Here is a 6,144-nt window from a genome sequence, read left to right as displayed (position 1 = left end):
GGTATGTATTATCATCTTCAGTATAATAAGGTCTTGAAAAATGGTGAATACTGAAAACACGAGACTGGGTATTTGGAGACTTCAGTTTTAGTCTTGTGACCTTTAGAACTCTAGGAGACTCTCCTCATTCTGATGTATCTGATTATCTGCAAAATGTGGTAACTAAGCTTATTGTGGGCTTCCCAGGTGGCACTGGTGGTAAAGAACCCGCTTGCCAATGCAGGAGACGTAAGAGACACAGGTTCGATCCCTGGGTCGGGAAGATCCCCTGCAGGAGGAAATGGCAACTCACTCCAGTAGCCTTGCCTGGAGAATTCCATGGACAAAGGAGCTTGATGGGGTGTGGTCCGTGGGATCGCAGGGCTGGACACGATGGAAGCAACTTAGAACGCAGCACACAACCTTGTTATAATTCTGTTTAAAGTAAGGGTTAGTGGATTCTGGATTTGTGCCTGGGGAGCTTCTTATGGGAAGAGGATAAGAGTTTTAGGGCACAGACCTGTTAGACAACTATCTGAGATAATTGTAGAGGTACATTTACAGAGAGTTGTTAGAAAAAAAAGGGCTTCCCTGGTGGCTCAGTCTGTAAAGAATCTGCCTACAATGTGGGAGACCTGGGTAGGGAAGATCCCCTGGAGGAGGGCATGGCAACCCACTCCAGTATTCTTGCCTGGAGGGTCCTCATGAACAGAGGAAAAAATACAGAGAGATTCTTTATACCCTTTACTCAGCTTTTCCCAAAGACAGCATCTTGCCTAAGTATAATATAATACCATAATCAAGAAGTTGACATTGATATTCAGATTCTACCAGCTTTATATGCACTTTTTGTGTATATGTGTTTAGTCCTGTGATATTTGTCACATGTATAGATTCCTGTGACCATCACTACAGTCAAGATACAGAAAAATCTCTACCACAAAGATCTGGCATGCTGCATTGTATAGTCACAGCTGCCATCCTCCCCCTCTTTCTTCCTTAACCCCTGACAATCACAAATTTTCTCTTGGTAATTATGCTGTTTGCCAAATATCATATAAATGAATCATGCGGTCTGTATCCTTTAGAGATTGGCTTCGTGGTTTTTTTTTTTTTTTTGCTCAGCATCATTTCCTTGAAGTCTGTCCAAATTATTACATAAATAATACTTCATTTCTTTTAATTGCTGAATGGGGTTCCATGGTGTGGATGGACCACAGTTTGTTTAACCAGTTATCCATTGATAAACTTTTGAGTTATTTCCTGTTTAGAGTTATTAGAACAGAATAAAGCTGCTGTGAATGTAAGGGTGTACAGATTCTTGTGTGAACATGTTTTCATTTCTCTAGAGTAAATGCCCAAGAGGGAAATTGCTGAGTCATGCACTTGGCAGACATTTAGTTAATAGGCAACTGCCAGACTTTTCCAGAGTGGTTGTATCATTTTGCTTCCCACAGCAATGTGCGAAAGAGTCAACATCCTTTCTGCATCCTCTTTCCAGAACTTAAGAGTTACTATGATTTTTTTTTTTTTACTACGATTTTTTAATTTTAGCTCTTATGTTAAGTTTATAGGGATATCTCACTGTGGTTTTAATTTTCATTTCCCTAATGGCTAACAACATTCAACATCTTTTCATGCACTTTATTGTTATCTGTATAACCTCTTTGGTGAGACAGACATCTATTTTGGCTGTTACAATGTACTTCTCCCTTCCTCCTTGATTCTCAGTGGAGAAGGATATTCTCAATTCTAAGGCAGAGGTAAGTAGCTGACAGAGAAATAATGAGGTACTGCATTTGAGTGCAAGATAGTGTTCTAAGTGATGGGCTAAAGCAGTGATGAAAACACATAAAAATCCCTTGTTTCATGAAGCTTATATTCTAGTGTGGGGAGATGGCCAGTAGACCACAAAAAATAAGTTGAATTTATGGTATAGCAGATGGCTTTAGTGCTTTAGAAAACAAATTAAACAAGCAGAAAAGAGAGCTGGGGAGTTACCCTAGTTGTAATTTAAAATAAGGTGGTCAGAAAAAGCAACTTTTCCCTGAGACTGGATGTTTTGTTGAAGACCTGGAATGAGGAGAAGACCTATCGGTGTCTGGTATCATAGATTGCTCCTGACCCTGAAGCAGGTGTGTTTAAGGAGCATCAAGGTGGTCATGAAGATTGGAACTGTGTCACAGGAGCCTGACCACACAGGGCCTCCGGCTAAGACTTGGCTTCTCCTTCTGGGAGATGGGGAGTCTTAGGAGATGTGTTGCAGAAAGTTGGCAGGTTCTGATTTCAACTTCAAAAGGATCATCCTGGTTGCTGTGTTGAGAATAGCCTGAAAGGAGAAGGATGGAAACAGAGAGACTAGTTTGGAAACTATTGAAGTAAACTAGGTGAGGAATAATGGTGAATTGGATAGGGTGGTGGAAGGGAGGGTCACAAGAAATGGCAGATTCCAGATATATTTTGAAATAGAGCAGATATAATTTCTTACTAAGCTGAATGTGAATGAGAGAGTAGAGAAAAATCTGGGTCCAAGTTCTTTCCTGGAGCATCAGAAGAATGGAGATGCTGTTCATGGAGACAAGGAAGACTGTGGGAGTTCAACATCTCAGATCTAGATGTGCATTCTTTAAGGTGATTTTAGACCGCAAGCAGAGAAGACATGATGAGGAGGCAGTTGGATGACAAGTCTGGGGTTCTGGGGAAAGACTTGGGAGAAGACATTCATTTTTGAGTCACTCTTGGGGAAGAATCCATCACATAACTAGTGCCCCAAAGTGCAGGCTTCTCTTTTGATTACAGGTTGTCAGTACAAAGTCCTTAGGACCAGATTTTAGAAAAGCATTAAGCTGAACCATAAGAAATTGCCAATATCAGACCATTCTTGACCTGTATTAATAATATATATGCTTCATCATAACTGTCCATTCCAGATGTCTTATATTATGTAACACTCCTGGTGAGTCTGAAACAGTGTGCTAATCAAAATACAGAGATATTTCTGTAAGCCCAACTCATACTGAGTGAGATTTATCTACACACCCACACACTTATCTTTTCAAGTTAGGTTTGGTGCCAAATGCATCACATCAGCGTCTTAGGTTTGCGTCTCACATTGTTAGGGGTTTTTTCCCTCACATTTTTGGATTGTGGGCTTGTATTATTATCATTAGGACTTCCCAGATGGTGCAGTGGTAAAGAATCCATTTGCCAAGGCAGGAGACGCAAGAGATGTGGGTTTGATCTCTGGGTCGGGAAGATCCAGTTCCATGGACAGAGAAACCTGGTGGGCTAGTTCATGGGTTCTCACAGAGTTGGACACAACTGAGTAACTGAGCGTGCACACACACATTATTATCATTGTTGCTGTTATTATTTTACCATTCTGTGTAGCATCCACAGAGTTGAATGAGTGGAAGGTACTGAGAGGCATATTTCAGCTCAATATTAAGCCTATATCAATACTCTTCAAAGATAAACCATGCTGCTTCCAAAGGTGGGAACTCTCTGCCTAATGACTAAATACAAGACCTGAGTAACCACTTATTGGGGGATATTTTAGGAGAAATTAAATTATTAGAGAGATGATTGAAGTCGGTGTCTTTTGTAGTTCTTGGTCTCACTGAGACAGGATGAATTTAAATCATTTCTCCTCTTTTGGCCTCGATCTCTGCATCTGTAAAATGGGGACAAGGAGTTTGTGATTATTACTGAGGGTGCTTTCGGCATCAGTGTTTTCAGGGTCTCTCTGTCTTTTCGCTGGTTGTTCCCCCTACCCATTTCTACACACCCTTGTTTGCTGAGTAACCTTTTCCCACACCATACCATGCAACTTCCCCACAATGTGCAATGAGGAATTAGCATGGGGAGCTGGGATAGGGAGGAGGAGGTTTCCTTGCTGCTTCCCAAATTGGGAAAACCAGTCATTTTTTCAGTAATTACTTCTTGACATCTAAGTGTGTCTTGACTTGTGCAATCTCCGCAGTCTTCCCAGGAGACTGCTAATCCAGGGCACATCTCCACCTTCCTGGATTGGTGTTCTTGACTGCAGAGTTTCCCCTTTCTGGTTCTGTTGGGAAATAAGCTATTTGATGAAAGAATTTTTCTTCCTTTAAAAAATTTATTTGTTTATTTATTTATTCATACTGAAGTGACTCAGTGGTGAAGAATCCTCCTGCCAAGCAGGAGACTTGGGTTCAGTCCTTGGATTGGGAAGATCCCCTGGAGAAGGAAATGGCAACCCACTCCAGTATTCTTGCCTGGGAAACCCATGAATGGAGCAGTGGGGTGGGCTACAGTCCGCGGGGTCACAAGAGTCGAACACAATTTACAGCTAGACCACTACCGCCACAGAGTTGTGTATGATATTATACGAGTCTACAATCTAGTGATTCACAATTTTTAAAGGTTTGTAGTCATTACAAAATATTGGCTATCTTCCCTGTGTTGTACAATACATCCTTGTAGTTTATGCTTAATAGTTTGTACCTCTTAATTTCTCACCACCTCTCCCTTCTTCCCTCTCCCCCACGGTACCCACTTAGTTTGTTCTTTGTATCTGAGTCTGCTTGCTTTTTGTTATATTCACTAGTTGGTTATATTTTTAGGGTTCCACATATAAATGATATCATGCAGGATTTGTCTTTCTCTGACTAACTTATCTCACTTAGCATAACACCCTGCAAGCCCATCTATGTTGTTGCAAGTGGTAAAACTCCATTCTCCTTTTTTGACTGAGCAGTATTCCATTGTATTAAAATACCATATCTACTTTACATGTGATATGTTTATACCACATCTTCTTCTGTTGATTCAACTTAGGTTGATTTAATATCTTGGCAATTGTAAATAATGCTGCTATGAATGGGGAGAATGGAACTTTTCAAATTAGTGTTTTTATTTTTTTCAGCTATATACCCAGAAGTATGTATCATACATGTCATATGGTAGTTCTATTTTTAGGTTTTTAAGAACCCTCCATACTGTTTTCCAAAGTGGCTGTACCAATTTACATTCTGCCAACAGTGAACAGTGTTTGAGGGTTCCCTTTTCTTTACATCTTTGATGACTTTTTTTTTTTTTTTTTTTGCAGTGTAGTTGTTTTCACCTCAGTGGTAAAGAATTTGCCTGCCAGTGCAGGAGACGTGGGTTTGATCTATGGGTCAGGAAAATCCCCTGGAGAATGAAATGGCAATCTACTGCAATACTCTTGCCTGAGAAATTCCACAGACAGAGGAGCCTGGCGGGCTACAGTCCACGGGCCCGCAGAGCTGGGCGCGACTCGGCAGCTGAGCGCACACAGAGTTGTTTTACAAGATTGTGTTGGTCGCTGCTGTGTGGCAGAGTGCATCAGCTTTGTGGGTGCATGTATCCCCTCTTTTCTGAATGTCCTTCTCATCTAGGTCACCACAGCGAGCGGAGAAGAGTTCCCTGTGCTGTATAGCAGCTTCTCATCAGTTACCTGTTACATTTTATACATAGTCGTGTGTATGTCTCAATCCCAATCTGCCAGTTCATCCCACCTCTCCTTTCCCCATTTGGTATCCACACATTTATTCTCTACGTCTGCTCCTCTATTTCGCTTTGCAAATAGGTTCATCTGTACCATTTTTCTAGATCCCACATATATGTATTAATATATGATATTTGTTTTTCTGTTTGTAACTTACTTCACTCTGTATGACACTCTCTGTGTCCATCCACATCTTGATAAATGTCCCAGTTTTGTTCCTTTATATGGCTGAATAATATTACATTGTATATGTGTGCCACATCTACTTTATCTGTTCCTCTGTTGATGAACATCTAGGTTGCTTCCATGTCCTAGCTATTATAAATAGTGCTGCAATAAACATTGGGCCATGTGCCCAGGAGTGGGACTGCTGGATAGGAGTAGTTCTATTTGTAGTTTTTTAGGGAACCTCTATACTGTTCTCCACAGTGGCTGTGCCAATTTCCATTCCTACCAACAATGAAGAGGGGTCCCTTCCTCCATACCCTCTAGAGCATTGATTGTTCACAGATTTTTTGATAATGGCCATTCTGACCAGTGTGAGATGATACCTCATTATTGTTTTGATTTGCATTTCTCTAATAATTAATGACATGACTGAGTGACTAAGCACAGACACAATAATTAATGATAGTGAGCACCTTGTCATGTGCCTG

Source organism: Odocoileus virginianus, chromosome 31 (assembly GCF_023699985.2).
Source record: "Odocoileus virginianus isolate 20LAN1187 ecotype Illinois chromosome 31, Ovbor_1.2, whole genome shotgun sequence".
In the NCBI taxonomy this organism is placed as follows: Eukaryota; Metazoa; Chordata; class Mammalia; order Artiodactyla; family Cervidae; genus Odocoileus; species Odocoileus virginianus.
Note: the sequence above shows the minus strand (reverse complement) of the source record.